This window comes from Chelonia mydas, chromosome 1, assembly GCF_015237465.2.
Source record: "Chelonia mydas isolate rCheMyd1 chromosome 1, rCheMyd1.pri.v2, whole genome shotgun sequence".
NCBI lineage: Eukaryota > Metazoa > Chordata > Testudines > Cheloniidae > Chelonia > Chelonia mydas.
The window spans coordinates 118,883,380-118,906,801 of NC_057849.1; the positions used below are offsets into that span (position 1 = coordinate 118,883,380).

Below are 23,422 nucleotides of genomic sequence, written 5' to 3' on the forward strand. Positions count from 1 at the left end.
AGATAGTGCCTCAAGCTAAGGAGTCCCCGTAAGTGAATTAGCATAATACTGTAGTTCAGAACCCCCACATGTTGGATTTCTTTCAAAACATAAAATTGCTGTGCTTGGAAGTTTTTGCAGGCTGGATATTCACATGAACAAAAATCAGAACTCAAAGAAACAGCAATTAAAAATCAGATCTTCCACATCAAGATTTCTCAAAAAGAAAAGGAGTACTTGTGGCACCTTAGAGACTAACAAATTTATTTGAGCATCAGCTCAATTTTTGTGAATACAGACCAACATGGCTGCTACTCTGAAACCTATCAAGATTTCCGTTTCTCAAACAATACAATCACACTTACATACCAACCGTTGCTTTCAAACAGTGGGGCCAGATTTTGCAACCCTCACCCTAAATTGGAATCTGAGACCAATCCTACTGAAATCAACAAGTCTTCCCCAAAAGTAGGATACTGCTCAGTGTGAGTAAGGGTAGCAGAATCTGTATAATCAGTATAATTAACATTTCCCTTGAGATTGCATTTAAATTTGGGGAACATCATAATTTAATAAAATCTGTGCAAAATAAGTTAAAACACAAATTAATAAAACAGCCACTTGAACCTCTTAGGTAGGCAAGAGGTGATTCTGATATGGGGAATGTGATCCAAAACAACATAAAAAGCCAAGGCCCAGTTTATGAACTCATTATTAACACTGGTGAGCAGTAATTTACCTGAATAATTCTGTTCATTTCAGTAGGACTCTTTGTTTAAGTAACTATTCACTGATGGGACCAGGTAGTTCACAATCTGGCCCCAAGTTAGAAGGAGAATAGGTTAGACTTTGTCTACATACAGAAGTTGTACTATTTTAACTATACCAATAGTCCCTTATTGTGGACACAGTTATACTGGTATAGCTATTTCTCTATAGGGAAGAATAAGCTATACTGCCATGAGCACTTATATACTAGTATAGGAATTACTAGTATTGCTAGTATTAATAGGAATATAACTGCATCCACCCTAGAAGTTGCACTGTTCTAACTATTTTGATGAAAAAAAAATCACACCCCTAAATGAACTAGTTATATTAGTACAAATTCTGTGTTGACTAGGCTATATGAAGATATCCATCGAACTGCGAAAGTTGAAGAAGATACAGGCTAACTTGACCTCCATCCTGAGCCTACATATTAGGAGCTTGTTACTGGGATGAGGAGAACCTTCAGACATAAAGCACTTATAGAGTCTTCAAACTCTGGTAAACTAGTATATCCTACAGCACTTCTACTTCTGATACCAGCTGTAAAAATGGAAGCATTCTCTCATCCAACATGATTCAGGAGAAAAGATTTTATAGCGCCCCTATGATCTCAGAGCAAGAGCTGCCATTTGCTTTATCCCTGGCCATCAAGCTGCAAAATAAATTATGAATGTCTGCTCCAATCACATTCAACAGTACTTTTCCTGTCAGGGAAGTTTAGCCTGAAGTTCATTTCTGGTGTAGAGATTATCTGGTCATATATTAAGGTGTTAGCTGGTTTATTCTAAAGTACCTATCTCCCCAATATTATGCTCTCTCATATTTCTTAAAGACACTGTCTTGACTGCCAAACAGGTTTCAGAGTGGTAGCTGTGTTAGTCTGTATCAGCAAAAACAACAAGGAATCCTTACGGCACCTTAGATACTAGCAAATGTATTTGGGCATAAGTTTCGTGGGCTAAAACCCACTTCATGGAGTGAAAAATACAGTAAGCAGAATACATATTATAGCACATGAAAAGACGGGAGTTGCAACTCCCATCTTTTCATGTGCTGTAATATATATTCTGGTTACTGTATTGTTCACTCCATGCATCTGATGAAGTGGGTTTTAGCCCACAAAAGCTTATTCCCAAATAAATGTGTTAGTCTCTAAGGTGCCACAAGGACTCCTCGTTGTTTTCACTGCCAAAGAAAGTCTATTTTTACATGGTGAGAACTATCTCTCTGTAAAAATCCTAGTAGAGACCAGGCACTGTAGTGTTTACCTTGATGTAGCTAGTTGAGGTCTCCCCTGTGGAGGTGGGCTGTATAGAATTGACCTTGAGAAGCTACATCTAGGTAAAAGCCACCTGTACCTTGTCTCCATCAGGATTTTACAGAGAAATAGCCAATTCAGGTTAGGTATCTTACTGTAGAAATGCACCTTTTTGGGCAGTGAAGACATAGCCATAGTTCCAGGTCTTTAATCCCCTGAGCACGCAATAGCCACAGTTGTTGTTAGGCACTCATCTATAAAGTCTCTGGGTGTTTATTTCTATCTACTTTTTCCTTTGTGGAAGAATGATCCACCTACCCTTCCTACTGTTTGTCACCACCCACTTACTGAGTCACATCTGAATGTAGATTTTAAGCCCTTTTGGGTATGGGTCTTCTCCATGCTTTCTGTGAATCACTCAGCACACTTTTGGGTAGTAAACAAATGTTTTCAGCTATTATTAATTCATAAATTCATTCTGCTCCATTGTAACAGTGGTGGGCAAGTATTGTTATAGAAGAGATGTTAATGGCCATTTGAGGTTCTGGAAGCAAAGGTCACTGAGTTTATTAAAGTAAATGGACTTCATTAAGCATGCAGCTGAAGCTCCTTTGTGTATAAAAAAATAGTTGCAAAGGAGAGGGCTGGCACCTGGTGCAACTTGGCAAGATCATGTATCCCGGGGGGAATGTGGTGCTAATGAGGTTTTCTACATTTCACACTGAGGGGCAAGGGACTGGGAAAACTTGTGGGCAGTCAGCCGGAAAGTCCACATTTTGCCTTGGGTTAGGTGTGGGTCCCTGGAGAGAAACAGAGGCAGAAGATTGTATTTTGGGATAGGGCAGAGGTGGCTGGGCTGAGGCTTTTGCAGAAAGAGAGCTGCCTGCATGCAGTTTTGTTCCCACCGCTGGTGTCATAAATATAAAGGGAAGGGTAAACCCCTTTAAAATCCCTCCTGGCCAGAGGAAAAATCCTCTCACCTGTTAAGAAGCTAGGATAACCTCGCTGGCACCTGACCACAATGACCAATGAGGAGACAAGATACTTTCAAAAGCTGGGGGGAGGGAAAAACAAAGAGTCTGTCTGTGTGATGCTTTTGCTGGGAACAGAACAGGAATGGAGTCTTAGAACTTAGTAAGTAATCTAGCTAGATATGTGTTAGATTATGATTTCTTTAAATGGCTGAGAAATTAAGCTGTGCTGAATAGAATGAATATTCCTGGCTGTATGTCTTTCTGTAACTTAAGGTTTTGTCTAGAGGGATTCTCTATGTTTTGAATCTAATTACCCTGCCAGGTAGTTACCATCCTGATTTTACAGAGGTGATTCTTTTTAACTTTTTACTTCTATTAAAATCCTTCTTTTCAAGAACTGAATGCTTTTTTTATTTTTTATTGCTCTTAAGATCCAAGAGTTTGGGTCTGTGGTCACCTATGCAAATTGGTGAGGATTTTTATCAAACCTTCCCCAGAAAGTGGTGTGCAAGGGTTGGGAGGATTTTTTTGGGGAAAGACATTTCCAAAGAACGCTTTCCTAATAAAATAAACCCAGATAAACGTTTGGTGGTGGCAGTGGAAGTCCAAGGGTAAAATAGTTTGTACCTTGGGGAAGTTTTAACCTAAGCTGGTAAAAGTAAGCTTAGGAGGTTTTCATGCAGGTCCCCACATCTGTACGCTAGAGTTCAGAGTGGGGCAGGAACCTTGACAACTGGTCAGGGAAACAGGATGTGTGAAAACAAATCAATTACATAAAGAAAATCACCTGACTGTCACAGATTTCTCATCTGAACAGAAGTCACCCTGCAAGGCTCTGAATTTCAGCTATTGCTCAGCCAAAGGAGCAACGGTATAAATATAATAATACCTTTCCTCAATACATCTCAAAGAACTTCACCATCATTTATCCTCATAACACCTTTGGTAGGCAAGTGCTGTTATCCCCATTTTACAGATCGGGAACGGAGACACAGAGGCTAAATGACCTGTCCAAGATCATACAGGAAATCTGTGGCAGAGCAGGGAATTGAATTCATGTCTCCCAAGTCCTAATTTAGTATCCTAACCCGTAGATAATGCTCTCACATAGGATTTTTATAGTTAGACTAAAGCATGCCAATTAATTCAGGATATATTTTACATCATGGTATGCAAACTTTGCTACAATAATGCCACCCTACGATCCTTTGGATAGGAAACTCCATAGCTCTAAGGTGACTAATTAGCATGGATTCTGCTTTCTTGGGACCAGTTAAAGTTTGCAAGTGCAATAACTTCACCATCCCCAAACTGGCAAGTACATGTAAAGTTAGGTCAAGAATTTCTTCCAGGTTTATTGGAGGATTGTTTAATGAAGGAAGTGCACCTATAAGGATTAGTTGGTCCAGCCACAAGATTTTATATTTAGCTAATTAGTCTGGATTTCAAATATCCACATCCAACTTTTTCTCACAGAACTAGGAGGATACTTTACCTGCTTGTGCTGCAAGGATGCCTACAGCTCCTGTTTCACAGAGTCATAGATTTGAAGGCCAGAAGGGACAATTATCTACTCTGAACTTCTGCATAACACTGGCTGCAGAACCTTACCCTGTGATTTTTGCATCAAACCCATAACTTCTGGTTGAGCTCTAACATATCTTTTTAAAAAGATTTTCAATTTTGATTTAAAGATTTCAACTGCTGGAGAATCCACCACAACCCTTGGTAAGGTATTCCAATAATCTCACTGTGTAAAATGTGCCTTATTTCCCATCTGAATTAGCCTAGCTTCAGATTTAACCATTGTGTCTTTTCCTGTTAAAGAGCTGTCTGCTATAAGAAATCTCTTTCCCATGTAGGTACTTGTACACTGTGGTCAAGTCACCTCTTAACCTTCTCTATAGATGGAGCTGCTTAAGTCTCTTACTATAAGGTGTGTTTTTTCCAGACCTTGGATCGCTTTTGGAGCTCTTTCTGAGCCCATTTCAGTATTCCATGATCATCTTTCCAATGTGGACATCAGTACTGGGTACAGTATTTGCCTGTATTAAAATGCATGTTGTTTAAAGTATTCGTCTGTATAACTGACGTGTCTCCATAATTATTTACCAGTCCACCAATTTTGTCATCTGTACATTTTGCTAGCAATGCTTTTTATTTTTCCCAGATCATTAATAAAGATATGAATAGCATTAGGCTAAGAACAGATCACGGAGTGACCTCACTAGATATACCCTCATATGATGATGAATCCCTTTTTATAATTATTTTGAGATCTCTCGGTATACCAGTTTTAATGCATTTATTAACATCTACATTAATTTTGTGTGTGCTAATTTTTAATCAGAATGTTCTGCAAATGCCTTATAAAACCGAGTATATTAGGTCACTATATTAATCTAACAAAATTGTAATCTCATAAAACAAACCAGCTTTGTTTGACAAGATATACTATTTTGCATATCACCATGTTGACCGGTTTTAATTATGCTCCCATCCTTCAATTTTGTACTGATTGTTTCCCATCTCAGCCTTTCCATGATTTTCCCTGGGATCAATGGCCTATGGCTCAATGGCCTATGGTAAATTAAATGACCCAGGTAACTCTATTAACACACTAGGTATTTTTCAGTCCCCTGGGCCTTCCCCAGCATTCTGAGCTTATTTAAAAATAAATGTTAATGGTTTTGATAACTTGCACTCAAGAGTATTAAAACAATTGCCTGGGGAGTTCTGATCCTGCCTCGTTCAAAATGTTTCACTGTAATAGTTGCTGTTTGCCTTCCTCTTGGACTAGAAACTATTTTCTTATCACTGTAAGAGATGAATACATCACCTTGGTAATTTCCAAATATCAAACATAAATATTGATTGAATACTTCTGTCTTTACTACATCATGACTGACAGTTTTACCATCCTTATATAGTATCGTATATACCTGATCGATATACCCTATCGTATTGTTTGTTTCCTGATATACTTAAATAATTCCTTCTCATTGCCCTTAACCATATTGGCCATAGGTTTTTCCCCCCCACTGATACTTGTAGCTTCACTTATCAATTGTATGCATTTCTTAACTAGCTATTTGTACTCATTGCTATCAACTTCCCCATTTTCACATATGTTATACATTGGACTTTTTTTTTTTTTTTTTTTTAAATTCTCACTCCATCCTCACCAGAATAATTTTTTTTTAACAGAAGAAGTCGTCTTACATGGTTTCAGTATTGTTTGGGTACATTTAATACATCTTAGGTCCCAATTATCATTTTTTCCCTGGGAGAGCTTATAATTATTAATATATAGCTACAAGCAATACAGGCTCTGGAACAGCTCAGGGTTTAAATTTCTGGCACACTAATCTTTTCTAAGGCCTGATCTACACACAATTATGTCAGTGTAACTGTGTCACTCAGGGGTGTGAAAAATCCATTGACCTAGGTACCACCTCTCGGGGAGGTGGATTACCTACCCTGATGGGAGAACTCCACTTAGCGTTGATGCTGTTTAAACTGAAGCGCTACAGCGGTGCAGCTGCAGCATTGCAGCTGTGCCACGGTAGTGTTTCAAGCGTAGACGGGCTCTAAACATCTGTCTGGAGTGAAGCTTCGCTGCTCTCTGTAAGTGCCTGGACTTAACACAGATAGCATGAAGCACCTCTGGTCTAAATCTGTTGTTCGGCTATGGAGACTGGCCATTTCCCTGTTCAATAATTCCTTTGGGATAAGGGGAACATATATGAATTATGCAGTGGTTAGAAAAGTCATAGAAGGAAGTATTCTCTGAGCTTGAACCCCAAGAGTACCTAAGACTACAACCCAAGTTGCTCTTGTTGCTTCTATAATTTAAGAGTATGCTAGTTGTCACTTTAATCAGTGCGATTACTGAGCGCATGGTCACTGGCCCCAATTGTCAGTTGGGGTAGGGCTCTCCTTATTGTTGAATGTATTATAACCTACTAATTGTGCTGCTGTTCTACGAAAGAAATTCACTTTATGGACATTGATGTTGGTCCAAAATTGTTTGCTGTTTTCCTCTTTCCATCTGTCTTGAGTAGCGCACTTAAGAAATCCAAGTTATGTTGCCAATTGTCTTTTTTTTTTTTTCTTTTTTACTTCATCCATTTCTAACAATGACACTTGATTTTTTTTCTTTTTAAAAGTCACGTTCGGAGAGAGTTGAAAGAATCTAGAGGTGAACTGGGGGAAAACCTCTGCTTTATTAAAGAAGTTTAATTGAACTACACGAACAGAAGAGAGGGAATGTTTTCTAAAGTGGAAATAACTGTTTGGCTCAGTGTTTACAGAATTCCACCAACTCAGCTTGATGCTGTAACACCAAATATAATAAATGCAACACAGAAGAATTACATTATCAAAACAATCTCATGAGTTGGTCAGTGACTTGGCCACTTACTCTCTACTGTACCAATTTCCACAAGTTGATTAACTTGTCATGTACACCCCTATATCAATGAAATTGCTCTGATTCCTTATAAAAAGGAGGGGCGAACCCCTGAATAAAGAACGAGGAAATGAAGTTGTTAGTGATGTTTTTTTGTTGCGCTATATAAATATGGGAACCGGCTGCTTATTCTCAGCTTTTTAACTCAATTTTGCTTACATTCTAAATAATTGATTGGGGAACAGCTTGCATTTGAGAAGCAGAAGGAAAAGTTGATAGTTGGAAAAAGCCAGGTTCACGGAATGTGGAGTGGAGCAGTTTTAAAAAAAAAAAAAAAAAAGTCTACATTCAGCATAACTTCTTGTTCTGAAGTAACACGACACCCCTGGGATGGGTTGTTGGCAGTGGGGACTGGATCTTGGCCTCTGGATCTAAAAGCAGGAACTTCTATTGACTCTCCTAAAGAACTAGTCTCCATCAAAATCTGCAGTTTACTCAGATGTGTATATGTAGACTGTCCACAGAGGGACACAATACCTCCCTGTGTAAGCATGTCTCCCTGGCTGCAGGAGCTCAACCTGCGTTTCAGAGGATCATCTAGCTCAAATGCCAGTATAGGCCATCATTTTAATATGGTGGTTTTGGCGAGGCTGTTGGCTGCAGGATTTGAACCCAGGAGCTCTGGATCTAGGAAAGGTACTCAGAACATCCCAGCTAAATACAAAATGGAACATATTGTGTAGTATAAGTAGTTAACATGAGCCTCTACTGCCTGAGTTAAAAAGCTTGGAATTCACCACTGGGAGGGCGGGCTGTCTACACTGGGAGGGCAGAATTAAACCCTATTAGGAACTGCCACAGAAGCCAACTGGCAAAAGCAGCAGAAGAAATGGGCTGAACCCACCCAGCGCCACCATTTTGGGGGAAGCTTTCCCCAGGGCCAAGAGCCTCTCCTGAATGTCTATTGATGGTAATGAGTGTACCCCGCAGGAGCAAATTGAGCTCCCAGAACGTGAACTAAAAGCCCTGCCTCAGGGCAGATATAACTTCTGCCATCGTAAACAGGCTGTGTTAGGCTCTGCCAGTCACTGAAGAGTTACCATCTCCATCTGAAGGAAGACTTTCTCCTGGTATTTGCAAGATTTTACATGTAGGCTGTGTTTTCAGCGTTCATGGAACAGGAAGTGCTTATATTTAAGACTCACAGGGTGGTTTACCAGATTAAGCCAGTGCACATTTCACATGCACAGTATTGTCTTGTTTTCTAGCTGGGGGGTTGGGTCAAAGAAGCATTGCTTTGTGTGACTATTGATGGCTGTCAAATTTGTTTCCATCAGCAGTTAGTTAAGAGACTTAGCAATAGGCATACATGTTTCTATTAATACTAGACTGTGGAATGAGTCAGGAACACTGGGATCAAGACTATAATGCAGCACCTCAGTCCAACTCTAGTGTTGAATAAATTAGTCCACTCTTAAATCCTATTTCATTCCAAGAGCAAAATACACATGACTGTGTGAGTGAGTCTTTTACCCTCACATTAACATTATGCTAGTCTGACAGACAGTTGAGCTGGATCTCACTAAAATACAAACCATATATACTTCTTTGCCTACTGTTTTTTCATGAGTCTGGACAAGAAGGAAACTAACAGTGTATATAGAAATCGGTTCACAGACACCAGAATTCACTTCCTTTGAACAGACAAGGTGTGTGTGGGATAATATCTTTTACTGGACCAGCTTCTGCTAGTGAGAGAGACAAGCTTTTGAGCTACACAGAGCTCTTCCTCAGGTCTGGGAAAGGTACTCCGAGCGTCACAGCTAAATACAAGGTAGAACAGATAGTTTAGCATAAGTAGTTAGCACATATTCTAAGAAACCATTCAAGGTGAAGTGGCCCCTTAACCCATTTCCAGTCATAGGACAAAAAGGGTGGGGGGGAGGTTAGTGGTTACAGACCATTGTAATAAGCCATAAATCCAGTATCTATACTAAGACCATGATTTTTAGTGTCTAGCAAAGTTATGAATTTAAGCTTCCAGACTCATCCTGTGAAGGTGTTGTGCAGGCTTCCTTGGAGGATGAGGACTGATAGGTCAGAAGTGGAGAGATCATTTCTGTAAAAAGTGTTTGACCAGGGGTGTTACGGTGTTTTTGTCTTTTATGACTTTTCTGCGTGAGTTCATTTGAGATATTAGCGATTGTCCCGTTTCACCGACCTAGATGTTAAGTGATGGGGGTAGGGATTCCATTGCTCGTTCTGTAGAGCAGTGCCACATGCATGCCTGCGGCTGTGCTCAATGCCACATAAGCAGAGCCGTGAAGCCTGGTATGTGGATTGCTATCTGCAGCCCTCTGCACATGCGCTCTTCCTATGGCTAGCTACGTTAGACTGCCAATGGAATGAACAGGGAGGAAAGCAGGAGACGGTTCAAGAAATCACCTGCAACTGTCCGGGGCATGCCTGCAATGGTGGGTGGGAATAGAACTGGTGTTATAAGGCCACATTTTAAAAGATTTCTAGATGCCTAAAGATGCAGTGAGGCACCTAGTGAGATTTTCAATAGGAATCAGTGGGAGTTAGATACCCATATGGATCTTTAGGTGTCTAAATACCTTTAAAAATCTGGCCTATACAGCTTTTATTTAACCCAGAGCTGTGCCCTTGGCCACCCTGCCCTTATCAATATCTCCCTAATGAAAGTGGAACCCACACACCTTCTGGCACCAAGACCACTTAGAGAGAGAGATCAATGAGTCTGCTCTACAGCCTTAGCTAACAGCCAGTTGGCTTTTAGCTCATGCTGTAGAGGCTCATGCACTAAGCGCCAGAGGTTCCCCTTTCGATCCCTCCTGCCGACGACTGGGGTCTGTTAGCATTACAAAAGTCTACCCACCAGTTAGTGGAAACCAGTTAGGACTCACTGTGCATATCTATTAACACACACTACTGCAACTAAGCCTCCTGCCAGGGATGCATGCCTCCCCTAGCTGAGCCACTGGCAGTCTTGCTAACACTATTCTGAGGAAAAGATGATGCTGGCAAACTTTCCGCTTTTTTTTTTTTTTGTCCCTTTCAGGGAGATGTAAGAGGAAATTATGTTGTCACATTGAAAGATTAACCATCAATTGTGCTGTCCACTGAACAATTAAGAAATGGAGCCAAGAATTCTGAAGGTACTTTCTTTTACCCTCACACTGCCAGGAATACAGCCACCGGTTGCTGAAACTCTGCACTGCCCACTAATTGTCTTCCCTGTTAAAAACAAATTGAGCAGGAGTGGCTTGTATTTTTAAGGGGTGGAGTTAACTTGACAATTAAACAGCACCATCTCCTGGCTAAAGAACTCACTTAAGAGTTCCCCGTCTCCATCAGCTGAGTTATGAAACAAAGCCATCCTGCAACAAATGCCATGGCCACTGCAGTCCCTTTGTCTCATAGAAATCCAAAGAGTAGGTTTGTGTGACTCTCCTCTGGTAGTGCAGGTAGGCTTAGCTCCTAGAGCAGGAATTAAGCTCCTCCTTTAGTCTGTGACGATGGTTTCTCTCTGGGACCCATTTCTTCCCTTGCCAGAAATAACTTCTCTCCTTCACTTCTGGTGTGCTCCAGACTGGTCATTCCTGCAGTCTTAACAATTAAGACTTTCCCTCTAAATCAGAAACTTTTTACTTTAAAACCTTCTTCTGCTAGCACATTAAAACGTTTGCTAAATCCTTAATTACTCTTAAATCACCAGCACTGGTTGTGAACACTTTCTGCTGAGACTTCTTATTTTACTAATATCTCTGCTGTCTTACATGGATCCTGCTAAAGAGCCCTGACTGATATATATATATATAGTTTTTTAATGCTTATAGTCTGCTTCTCTCTCTAACCAAACAGTTTCCTGAACTTCACCTGGGGACCTTCATCCCCAAACCAATCATGCTGTCATATCATTTAGGCAGATGGAGGGCAAGTTTAACACACTGCCCAGCTGCAGTGTAACCACTTGGTTAGAATAAACAATACACACTTAAAAATACTCCAGAAACAGCTTTAATGAATGCAACTTTGTAAAGAAAAAAGAGGAACAACTAATGTGAGGGGGGGTCAAAGGATAAGGCAGCTTCTTTGCTCAGCTCTGCCACTGACTACTGTGTGACCTTGGGCAAATCACCTCTAATTTCCCTTCCATCTGTCTTGTCTATTTAGATTGTAAGTCCTTCAGGGCAAGAACTGACTCCTGCTACGTATGTGGACAGTGCTTAATACAGGCCCCCATCGCATTTGGGACTTGTAGACTCTTCTGTATTACAGATACTGTGATTAATAATAATGGTGATTTCACCATTAAAACTTGCAGGCAGACTCTTTCAGACTCTTTCATAGTTTTTAAACTAAGAGATGGGGGAAAGCCGATTGCTACAGAGGCACACATGGATTGGACAGAGACTTCTCTTAGAGGAGAATCTATTGACAGAGATTCTCTGGGTTTTATTCAGGAGGAGGGGATGGAAGAGGATAAAGTATGGGCCAGATCAGACGAGAAACATTCACATAAAGAATCTGACACATCAGAAAAGACAAATAAACAGTGACAAGTTTTTAAAGTGCTTCTACACAAATGCTAGAAGTCTAAATCATAAAATGAGTGAACTAGAGTGCCTCATGTTAAAGGAGGATATTGATATAATAGGCATCACAGAAACCTGGTGGAGAGAGGACAATCAATGGGACACAATCGTTCTGGGGTACAGAATATATCGGAAGGACAGAACAGGTCGTGGGGGGGGAGGAGGTGGCGCTATATGTGAAAGAAAATGTAGAATCAAATGAAACAAAAATCTTAAATGAATCCACATGTTCTATAGATTTTCTATGAATAGTAATTCCATGCTCTAATAAGAATATAACAGCAGGGATCTATTATCGAGCACCTGACCAGGACAGTGATAGTGATGAAGAAATGCTAAGGGAGATTAGAGAGGCTATCAAAATAAAATACTCAATAATAGTGGGGGATTTCAATTATCCCCATATTGACTGGGTACATATCACCTCAGGATGAAATGCAGTGATTAAATTTCTCGATACTTTAAATGACTGCTTCTTGGAGCAGCTGGTACAGGAACCCACAAGGGGAGAAGCAACTCTTGATCTAGTCCTGAGTGGAACGCAGGATCTGGTCCAAGAAGTAACTATAACAGGACTGCTTGGAAATAGTGACCATAACAACATTTAACATTCCTGTGGTGGGAAGAACCTCAACAGCCCAACACTGTGGCATTTAATTTCAGAAAGGGGAACTAAGCAAAAATGAGGAGGTTAGTTAACAGAAATTAAAAAGTACAGTGACTAGAGTGAAATCCCTGCAAGCTGCATGGACACTTTTCAAAGACACCATAATAGAGGCTCAACTTAAATGTATACCCCAAATTAAAAAACACAGTAAATGAGCTAAAAAAGAGCCACTGTAGCTTAACAACCATGTAAAAGAAGCAGTGAGAGATAAAGGCATCTTTTAAAAAGTGGAAGTCAAATCCTAGTGAGGTAAATAGAAAGGAGCAAAAAACTGCCAAATTAAATGTAAAAATGTAATAAGAAAAGCCAAAAAGGAGCTTGAAGAACAGCGAGCCAAAAACTCAAAAGGTAATAACAAAATGTTTTTAAGTACATCAGAAGCAGGAAACCTGCTAAAAAAACAGTGGGGCCCCTGGACACTCAAGATACAAAAGGAGGACTTAAAGACAATAAAGTCATCGTGGAGAAACTAAATGAATTCTTTGCTTCAGTCTTCATGGCTGAGGATGTTAGGGAGATTCCCAAACCTGAGTTGTCTTTTGTAGGTGACAAATCTGAGGAATTGTCACATATTGAAGTGTCACTAGAGGAGGTTTTGGAATTGATTGAGAAACTTAACAGTAACAAGTCACCGGGACCAGATGGCATTCACCCAAGAGTTCTGAAGGAACTCAAACGTGAAATTGTGTAACTATTAACTATAGTTTGTAACCTGTCCTTTAAATCAGATACTGTACCCAATGACTGGAAGATAGCTAATGTAATGCCAATATTTAAGAAGGGCTCTAGAGGTGATCCTGCAATTACAGACTGGTAAGTCTAATGTCAGTACCAGGCAAATTAGTTGAAACAATAGTAAAGAATAAAATTGTCAGACACATAGAAGAACATGAATTGTTGCTCAAAAGTCAACATGGTTTCTGTAAAGGGAGATTATGTCTTACTAATCTATTAGAGTTCTTTGAGGGGGTCAACAAACATGTGGACAAGGGGGATCCAGTGGACATAGTGTACTTAGATTTCCAGAAAGCTTTTGACAAGGTCCCTCACCAAAGGCTCTTACGTAATTTAAGTTGTCATGGGATAAGAGGGAAGATTCTTTCATGGATTGAGAACTGGTTAAAAGACAGGGAACAAAGGGTAGGAATAAATGGTAAATTTTCAGAATGGAGAGGGGTAACTAGTGGTGTTCCCCAAGGGTCAGTCCTAGGACCAATCCTATTCAACCTATTCATCAATGATCTGGAGAAAGGGGTAAACAGTGAGGTGGCAAAGTTTGCAGATGATACTAAACTGCTCAAGATAGTTAAGACCAAAGCAGACTGTGAAGAACTTCAAAAAGATCTCACAAAACTAAGTGATTCGGCAACAAAATGGCAAATGAAATTTAATGTGGATAAATGTAAAGTAATGCACATTGGAAAAAATAACCCCAACTATCCATACAATACGATGGGGGCTAATTTAGGTACAACTAATCAGGAGAAAGATCTTGGGAGTCATTGTGGATAGTTCTCTGAAAAAGTTCTCTGAAAAAGTCCATGCAGTGTGCAGCGGCAGTCAAAAAAGCAAACGGGATGTTAGGAATCATTTAAAAAGGGATAGAGAATAAGATGGAGAATATCTCATTGCCCTTATATAAATCCATGGTATGCCCACATCTTGACTACTGCGTACAGATGTGGTCCCCTCATCTCAAAAAAGATATACTGGCATCAGAAAAGGTTCAGAAAAGGGCAACTAAAATTATAAGGGGTTTGTAACGGGTCCCATATGAGAAGAGATTAAAGAGGCTAGGACTTTTCAGCTTGGAAAAGAGGAGACTAAGGGGGGATATGATAGAGGTATATAAAATCATGAGTGCTGTGGAGAAGGTGAATATGGAAAAGTTATTTACTTATTCCCATAATATGAGAACTAGGGGCCACCAAATGAAATTAATGGGCAGCAGGTTTAAAACAAATAAAAGGAAGTTCTTCTTCACTCAGCACACAGTCAACCTGGGAAACTCCTTGCCTGAGGAGGTTGTGAAGACTAGAACTATAACAGGGTTTAAAAGAGAACTGGATAAATTCATGGAGGTTAAGTCCATTAATGGCTATTAGCCAGGATGGGTAAGGAATGGTGTCCCTAGCCTCTGTTTGTCAGAGGGTGGAGATGGATGGCAGGAGAGAGATCACTAGATCATTACCTGTTAGGTTCACTCCCTCTGGGGCATCTGGCATTGGCCACTGTCAGTAGACAGGATACTGGGCTGGATGGACCTTTGGTCTGACCCAGTATGGCCATTCTTATGTTCTTAAATGGCAGGAAAGCCTGCTTAAGGTGAAAGCTGTCTGACGTATACAGTTTAGTAATACTAACAATATACAGGTTTCAGAGTAGCAGCCGTGTAAGTCTGTATTTGCAAAAAGAAAAGGAGTACTTGTGGCACCTTAGAGACTAACAAATTTGTTTGAGCATAAGTTTTCGTGAGCTACAGATCACTTCATCTGATGCATCATGAAAATGTATGCTCAAATAAATTTGTTAGTCTCTAAGGTGCCACAAGTACTCCTTTTCTTTTAACAATATACAGTATCTCTCAAAACCTTCATGTGCAGCAGAATGTGGCTAGCTCAAGTGTAAACATCTTGCCAAAAGCATCATAGACCTTCATAGCTCTCGTTTGCTTCCCAGTCTAAGGCTAGAGAAGAAGGGTGGTCTAGTGGTTAGGGGGTTTGCCTAGGAGTAGAAGACTCTGATCAAATTCCTGGCTCTGCTACAGACTTCCTGTATAACTCTGGGCTAATCACTTAGCCTCCCTATGCCACAGCACCCCATCTGTGAAATGGGGGAATAGCACTCTCAGGTATCATGATGATAACAACCTAACTGATTGTGAGGTCCTCAGATACTATGGTAATGCGGGGCAATGTAAATACCTAAAATAGATAGACAGGCTTCTCCTAACACTTTCATCCAAAATTCATGGAAACGATCTAGATTTCTTCAGCTGTGTTTCAGTCTGAAGGGAGTGGCTCGCCTCTTTAAACCTTTGTTCAGTTTCTTAATATACATCCTGTCATGACTTATTCACTATTAGTGGTGCTATCATAGTCACACCTGTAGGTCCCTACGCACTGGTCATATATATAGTAACAGATAGTCTGGACTCTTCACAGATGAGGCTAAATCTAGCCTAAAAAGACAAGGCAGACAAAAGGGGAAGAAATGAAGTATAGAATGATAGGAGATTAGGGTTGGCAGAGACCTCAGGAGGTCATCTAGTCCAACCCCCTGCTCAAAGCAGGACCAACCCCAACTAAATCATCCCAGCCACGGCTTTGTCAAGCCGAGCCTTAAAAACTTCTAAGGATGGAGATTCCACCACCTCCCCAGATAACCCATTCCAGTGCTTCACCACCCTCCTAGCGAAATAGTGTTTCCTACTATCCAACCTAGACCTCCCCCACTGCAACTTGAGACCATTGCTTCTTGTTCTGTCATTATCATTATCTCCATTTTATAAATGGGGAGCAAAGACATGGAAAGATTAAAAGACTGCCCCAAACTCACACAGGAAGCCTGCACAGAGTTTGGAACTGAATCAGGATTATTCTTGTCTATAGTACAAATTTCCCAGACCAGCCCCTGCTTTTTATCTCCAATATAAACAAAATCAAAATGAAGGCTTCCCATCAAATGCTGAGTAATGGGCTGCATTTGAATACTGACAGTCCAGTTCCAGCATTGGCCAACATGTCATGAGATGACTGTGACAAATGGTAGGTGTCTAACCAAAGATCAGATTAAATGTCACTGGAGAACAATCACACCACGAGTTGTTACTCATTCTTATTTGGGTTTTGGAATGGGTCGCATATGAGAAGAGGATTAAAGGGGAAAACTACTTTATAGCTTGAAAAATGACTCTATTTGTAAAAAGAAAAGGAGTACTTGTGGCACCCTGGAGACTAACAAATTTATTTGAGCATTATGATGTCTGTCTGTAACTGCATGAGTTTTTTCATGAAGTTGATAGATTTCTACTCCACACGGCTAAATGCACAAGTACTCCTTTTCTTTTTGCGAATACGGACTAACACGGCTGCTACTCTGAAACCTGGCTCTATTTGTGTACATATATATGCACGGAATGTTTGTCACATTCCTAAAAATCAGTCGCACTCCAACCAGGAGTATTTCCATTGAAAATACAAGAAAGCTGTGACAGTAGCCTTTGCACCAATATAGTTTGTACATCTGTCACTACACCTCAACTTGTATGAATGTTGGTAATGAGCAGGAGTGAAAATGAAGGGTCAGTAAGGGTTTTTGTTTGGTTTGGTTTTTTAGCTACCAATATTTTCCTATTGACAATAATTCCAGCAAAGACTCCATGGTTATGGAAACATTCCCACCAGCTCTAATGGGGAATGCTTGCTTTATATCTTTTACTTAACAGCTATCGTCTAGCCACCAGCTTTACTCATAATGAGGTATGTTCACGCCTGCGTAGGCCCTAGCAATAGGGCAGGGGCAGAAGAGAGGTGGTTGTGCCTCTCTATTTCCATTTCTGCTGAGAGTCTAAGTGAAGGCTAGGGCAGCCCTCATGATTGCCCTAGCTTGAGCATCTTGCTGCTATTGGCTCTGTGGAGCTTGCAGCAGTGGGGAATTGGAAAGAGACAGCTCTATCCCAACCATGCTTCCTCCCACCAGAAATAAATCCACTTGCTGTCTCTGCCCCTCCCGAAGAATCCTCCCGACATCAGTGGCTGCTATGCAGGTGGTGCAGACTTGGCAGAGACAGCTCTGCACTTGGCAAGTGACCTTGCTGTTTTAGGATTTTATACTGTAGCTGTAGTGTCTGAGTGCCTACTCCTCCAGAGCTATTCACCAGGTAGGAGTACAGCCCCTTTATCTGACTGTAGCTCACGCAAAGTGGCCACAGCAGAGGGTTGAATTCTCCCCAGTATCCTTGCTCTTACCTAGTTGAGTTGGAAACTTCCAACACACATCTAGGGGCAGTGTAATTCAGTGGACATAGTACTGTGCTGGGTGTCAAGAGACATGGGTGCTATCCCTGCTTCTACCACACTTTGTGCTCTCAGGTAAATCACTCAGTATTCCCATCTGCACGCTGGAGATAAATTACCAAGTGCTTTGCAAATTATGGATAAAGTGTGCTGTATGTGCTGCATAGTGTTTGAGTTCTACAGTCGAGTCTCTCAGACTGTAATAGACTCTTTCCTTTCACTCCTAAAAAAATACTTGCTATAAAAAGGTCTCACTCTGAGAACAATTGTATTGGGTGAATTTCATTAACATTTCTAATGCGAGTCAACAGAGTATGCTTTTTAAAAAATTCAAACAGCGTTAGGCTGTCTTCCTTTCCAGTCAGTATTCTTCACAACGTGTCTTAAATAGCTGGGAATTGGAAGGGAAGTTTCATTTTCCTCCTGGATAAAGTGTATTTTGTCTTTTGCAGCCCCTTTAAATGTTTCTGCAGATGAATACTGCCCATTTTGAAGTACGAAACCCCATCAACAGAGTGTCTGTGTTAGAAGTGGAAATAGCACCAAGTTACAGGAGCGTTAAATCAAGATTAGAGGATTTTCTAATATGCTGTTGCAGAAATTGTTGTTGCAGAAAGAATGTAAAGAAAGCAAATTTGCATCAGCCCTGGCATGCGAGATGATTATAAGACATGAAATAAAGCAGAGATCCTCTAAAATGGACACACATTTATGCCGAGTAGTAAGAAGTCAGAATGATGAAATTCATGCACCTCCTAAATGTATAGTACCTCTGATAATGCTCAATAAAAAATATTTTCCTTTTTGTAGTTTATGGGCTGGGATGGTGCTTATAGACATTGCCAAATATAATGTTACAGGAGTGTAGAATTACATGTTCTATGACTTGAAAGGCCAAGAAGGCTGAAAATATTAGCATTTATTTCCTGCAGCACCTGAAGTAGGACAAGCCACTGCATTCATGTGGCTGGAACAGGAAGTGGGAATTTTACCAACCTCTAAGCCAAGTATAGACTTTGGAAAAAACAAAGAAGACAAACCATTCCTGTGCTCTTCCTGGTTTGCTGCCTTTCAATATTTTCTTATGCACTGTATGCCATCTTGAGCTGTGAAAGGCCAGCAGGAGTAAATGAATTGTACTTCAAAAGAAATATGGCAGAGTTAGGTACCGGTACAGGCATCTGCACAAGACTGAGTGGGAATAAAAGAAATCATTCCTGCTCTTCACCATGTTTATCTGGTATATTTGGATGTTGTTAGAACCTCACTTTGTCTCTTTTCTTCCAGAGGAGAGAGAGCTGAATTGCTATGGGGATTTAGTGCAAGGAGAATCTAAGATAGACACAGATGTTAGTCATGTGGCTTAATGCACTACTGGAAGGGACTCAGATACTATGGTGATGCGGGTGGTGTCAGAACCCATGTAGAATAAAATGGAAGCAGCTATAGGTGAGAAAACAGATGTTAGCAGAAGGAGACAGATAGGGCAAATCACAGCAGCAAATATTCAGAGAATTACAAAAGGGATATTGGTAATGTGAAAGATGAATAATTAGAGAGTGACTGTTTTCCCTAATATAGCACCTGACAGATTCAAAGAGATGAAAAAGGAGGGTAGTTGCCAAGCCAAGCTAAGTTACCCGACCTTAATGTACAAAGACAGTACAGTGAATGTTCATATTGCAGGCTGAAGACAAAAAGTAAGTTCGGCACATTATATCCAAGCCAGGAGCCCTGTTGAAGGGGAAATCATATGAAGTTGAGTGCCTGCTGAGAACTCTTATACAAAGCTGGCATTCAGCAATACTCCTCTGTGGTGCAAATTTTCAAAGGGGCTACAAGAAGACCCTTTGTTCATGTGCAGCTTTGTGTATGCAGTTCACTTGCACTCATAGTTTTTGTATGCTGTCAGTTTTCCCTGTGTGCACAAATAAAAGAATTTACAACTGCGAGGATGTTTATGCTGTGTGCATGCTTACAAATGGGTTTTGCGTGAATAGTGTTATTATTTGTATGTGCAGACAATAGTGCACAAAAATGCATGTGCACATGTGCGCGCACACACAATTGTACATGCAAAATTCTATAACCACATAAAAGCCCAGACTTTAAAACGTTGCTTGAAATAGCATTGAAGCATATGAAAAAAGCACACACTCACTGCACAGATACAGCATTGCTGGAGATGGCAGTAGAAAGTGACCAAAGGTGGCAAAGCAGGGTCTGGGATTCTGGATTACTCCAGTGAAGAGAGGCCTTGTTGGCAGTCTCAGTAAAGAGGCCAAAGACCAAAATAGGATGATGGATGAATTACCTTCTAACCCCTAGACGTATCCTCCCAGGTCAGGGTTGTGGCACACAGGACGATGCTGGGAGCTTGAATTGCTGCTGTCTGTTTTGTGGATAGAAGATTTCAGTAGAGCTGCTGAAAATTTGCATTTTACAAGCATTACATTCTCTTCTACATACACTGGTTTAAGAAGTGGAAGGCTGCTGTCCATAAAGCAGAATTAAAGAGGTCTTATGGAAAGAGCAGAGCAGAAACCCAAATCACAGATGTTCATACCAGACAAAACATCTAAGCCAGAGCTCCTCTTTCCACAAGTTCCCCAAAGTGAAGTGCCATCTGTACTGTTGTTGTTATTGCCTTAGTGGGCCAGATTACAAGACATGCCCTTATTCAGTAAATGTGATATGGACTTGGAGTGTAGACAGCCTAACCATGTTACAACCCATTTTCCAAACTGTGCTACAGTCCTGATAAATTTCAGAGTAACAGCCGTGTTAGTCTGTATTCACAAAAAGAAAAGGAGTACTTGTGGCACCTTAGAGACTAACCAATTTATTTGAGCATGAGCTTTCGTGAGCTACACTCACTTCATCGGATGCATACTGTGGAAACTGCAGAAGACATTATATACACAGAGACCATGAAACAATTCCTCCTCCCACCCCACTCTCCTGCTGGTAATAGCTTATCTAAAGTGATCATCAAGTTGGGCCATTTCCAGCACAAATCCAGGTTTTCTCACCCTCCGCCCCCCCCCCCACACAAACTCACTCTCCTGCTGGTAATAGCCCATCCAAAGTGACCACTCTCTTCACAATGTGTATGATAATCAAGGTGGGCCATTTCCTGCACAAATCCAGGTTCTCTCACCCCCTCACCCCCCTCCAAAAACCACACACACAAACTCACTCTCCTGCTGGTAATAGCCTATCCATAGTGACCACTCTCCTTACAACGTGCATGAAAATCAAGGTGGGCCATTTCCAGCACAAATACAGGTTTTCTCACATACCCCCCCCTTCCCAAAAAACACACACACACAAACTCACTCTCCTGCTGGTAATAGCTTATCCAAAGTGACCACTCTCCCCACAATGTGCATGACAATCAAGGTGGGCCATTTCCAGCAAAAATCCAAGTTTAACCAGAACGTCGGGGGGGGGGGGGGGTAAGGAAAAAACAAGGGGAAATAGGCTACCTTGCATAATGACTTAGCCACTCCCAGTCTCTATTTAAGCCTAAATTAATAGTATCCAATTTGCAAATGAATTCCAATTCAGCAGTTTCTCGCTGGAGTCTGGATTTGAAGTTTTTTTGTTGTAAGATAGCAACCTTCATGTCTGTGATTGCGTGACCAGAGAGATTGAAGTGTTCTCCGACTGGTTTATGAATGTTATAATTCTTGACATCTGATTTGTGTCCATTTATTCTTTTACGTAGAGACTGTCCAGTCTGACCAATGTACATGGCAGAGGGGCATTGCTGGCACATGATGGCATATATCACATTGGTGGATGTGCAGGTGAACGAGCCTCTGATAGTGTGGCTGATATTATTAGGCCCTGTGATGGTGTCCCCTGAATAGATATGTGGGCACAGTTGGCAATGGGCTTTGTTGCAAGGATAGGTTCCTGGGTTAGTGGTTCTGTTGTGTGGTATGTGGTTGCTGGTGAGTATTTGCTTCAGGTTGGGGGGCTGTCTGTAGGCAAGGACTGGCCTGTCTCCCAAGATTTGTGAGAGTGTTGGGTCATCCTTCAGGATAGGTTGTAGATCCTTAATAATGTGTTGGAGGGGTTTTAGTTGAGGGCTGAAGGTGACGGCTAGTGGCGTTCTGTTATTTTCTTTGTTAGACCTGTCCTGTAGTAGGTGACTTCTGGGAACTCTTCTGGCTCTATCAATCTGTTTCTTCACTTCCTATAAGGTGGGTAGAAAGCTGGCTAGATTGTCGGGCTCAACGGGTAGTGATCAATGGCTCCATGTCTAGTTGGCAGCCGGTGTCAAGTGGAGTGCCCCAGGGGTCAGTCCTGGGGCCGGTTTTGTTCAATATCTTCATAAATGATCTGGAGGATGGTGTGGATTGCACTCTCAGCAAATTTGCGGATGATACTAAACTGGGAGGAGTGGTAGATACGCTGGAGGGGAGGGATAGGATACAGAAGGACCTAGACAAATTGGAGGTTTGGGCCAAAAGAAATCTGATGAGGTTCAATAAGGATAAGTGCAGGGTCCTACACTTAGGATGGAAGAATCCAATGCACCGCTACAGACTAGGGACTGAATGGCTAGGTAGCAGTTCTGCGGAAAAGGACCTAGGGGTGACAGTGGACGAGAAGCTGGATATGAGTCAGCAGTGTGCCCTTGTTGCCAAGAAGGCCAATGGCATTTTGGGATGTATAAGTAGGGGCATAGCGAGCAGATCGAGGGACGTGATCGTTCCCCTCTATTCGACACTGGTGAGGCCTCATCTGGAGTACTGTGTCCAGTTTTGGGCCCCACACTACAAGAAGGATGTGGATAAATTGGAGAGAGTCCAGCGAAGGGCAACAAAAATGATTAGGGGTCTAGAGCACATGACTTATGAGGAGAGGCTGAGGGAGCTGGGATTGTTTAGTCTGCAGAAGAGAAGAATGAGGGGGGATTTGATAGCTGCTTTCAACTACCTGAAAGGGGGTTCCAAAGAGGATGGCTCTAGACTGTTCTCAATGGTAGCAGATGACAGAACGAGGAGTAATGGTCTCAAGTTGCAATGGGGGAGGTTTAGATTGGATATTAGGAAAAACTTTTTCACTAAGAGGGTGGTGAAACACTGGAATGCGTTACCTAGGGAGGTGGTAGAATCTCCTTCCTTAGAGGTTTTTAAGGTCAGGCTTGACAAAGCCCTGGCTGGGATGATTTAACTGGGAATTGGTCCTGCTTCGAGCAGGGGGTTGGACTAGATGACCTTCTGGGGTCCCTTCCAACCCTGATATTCTATGATTCTATGATTCTATGATTCCTGATAAAGTCGAAAGCAGCAAAATGAATTGAGAACATAGTTAGAACATTGGTCCTATCGACCTAATACAACTGAGCTGTGTTTCACTGTGATGGGGGCCTACCATATTTAACCATGCCCCTCAAATCAGTAGTTATAGTGCAGACCTTTACCTGAAGCGGACGTGAAATTCTGCACACAACCACATTGGGGCAGAGAATGAGTATTTTCTACAAAACAGAATTACCATTCTCTACTCTGGGCTCCTGGGAGCCCTAGCTCTTAGAGAGTGCACCCTAGAGAGAGCCAGGCACCCTAGAATACCAGGCTGCTGGGGAACCCTAAGCCTGGGAACTTGGGTCCTGGAACTCCTAGGGCTTCCAAACTCCTTGCTCCCTTTGAGCCCATTAGGCAGTGTGACAAAGTTCCTGCTCTACCTTGGTGGGTCTTGCGCTTATTGG

At 41.4% G+C, this 23,422-nt stretch overlaps 1 long non-coding RNA gene across 1 annotated transcript; it reads left to right on the forward strand.

Moving 5' to 3' along the window:
• Positions 1–3,086: 3,086 nt before the first annotated feature.
• On the forward strand, positions 3,087–7,528 carry LOC122462102. The gene is made up of 3 exons (XR_006284455.1): positions 3,087–3,142; positions 4,934–5,014; positions 7,152–7,528. It is a non-coding gene; the product is annotated as an uncharacterized LOC122462102 (long non-coding RNA).
• Positions 7,529–23,422: the final 15,894 nt, after the last annotated feature.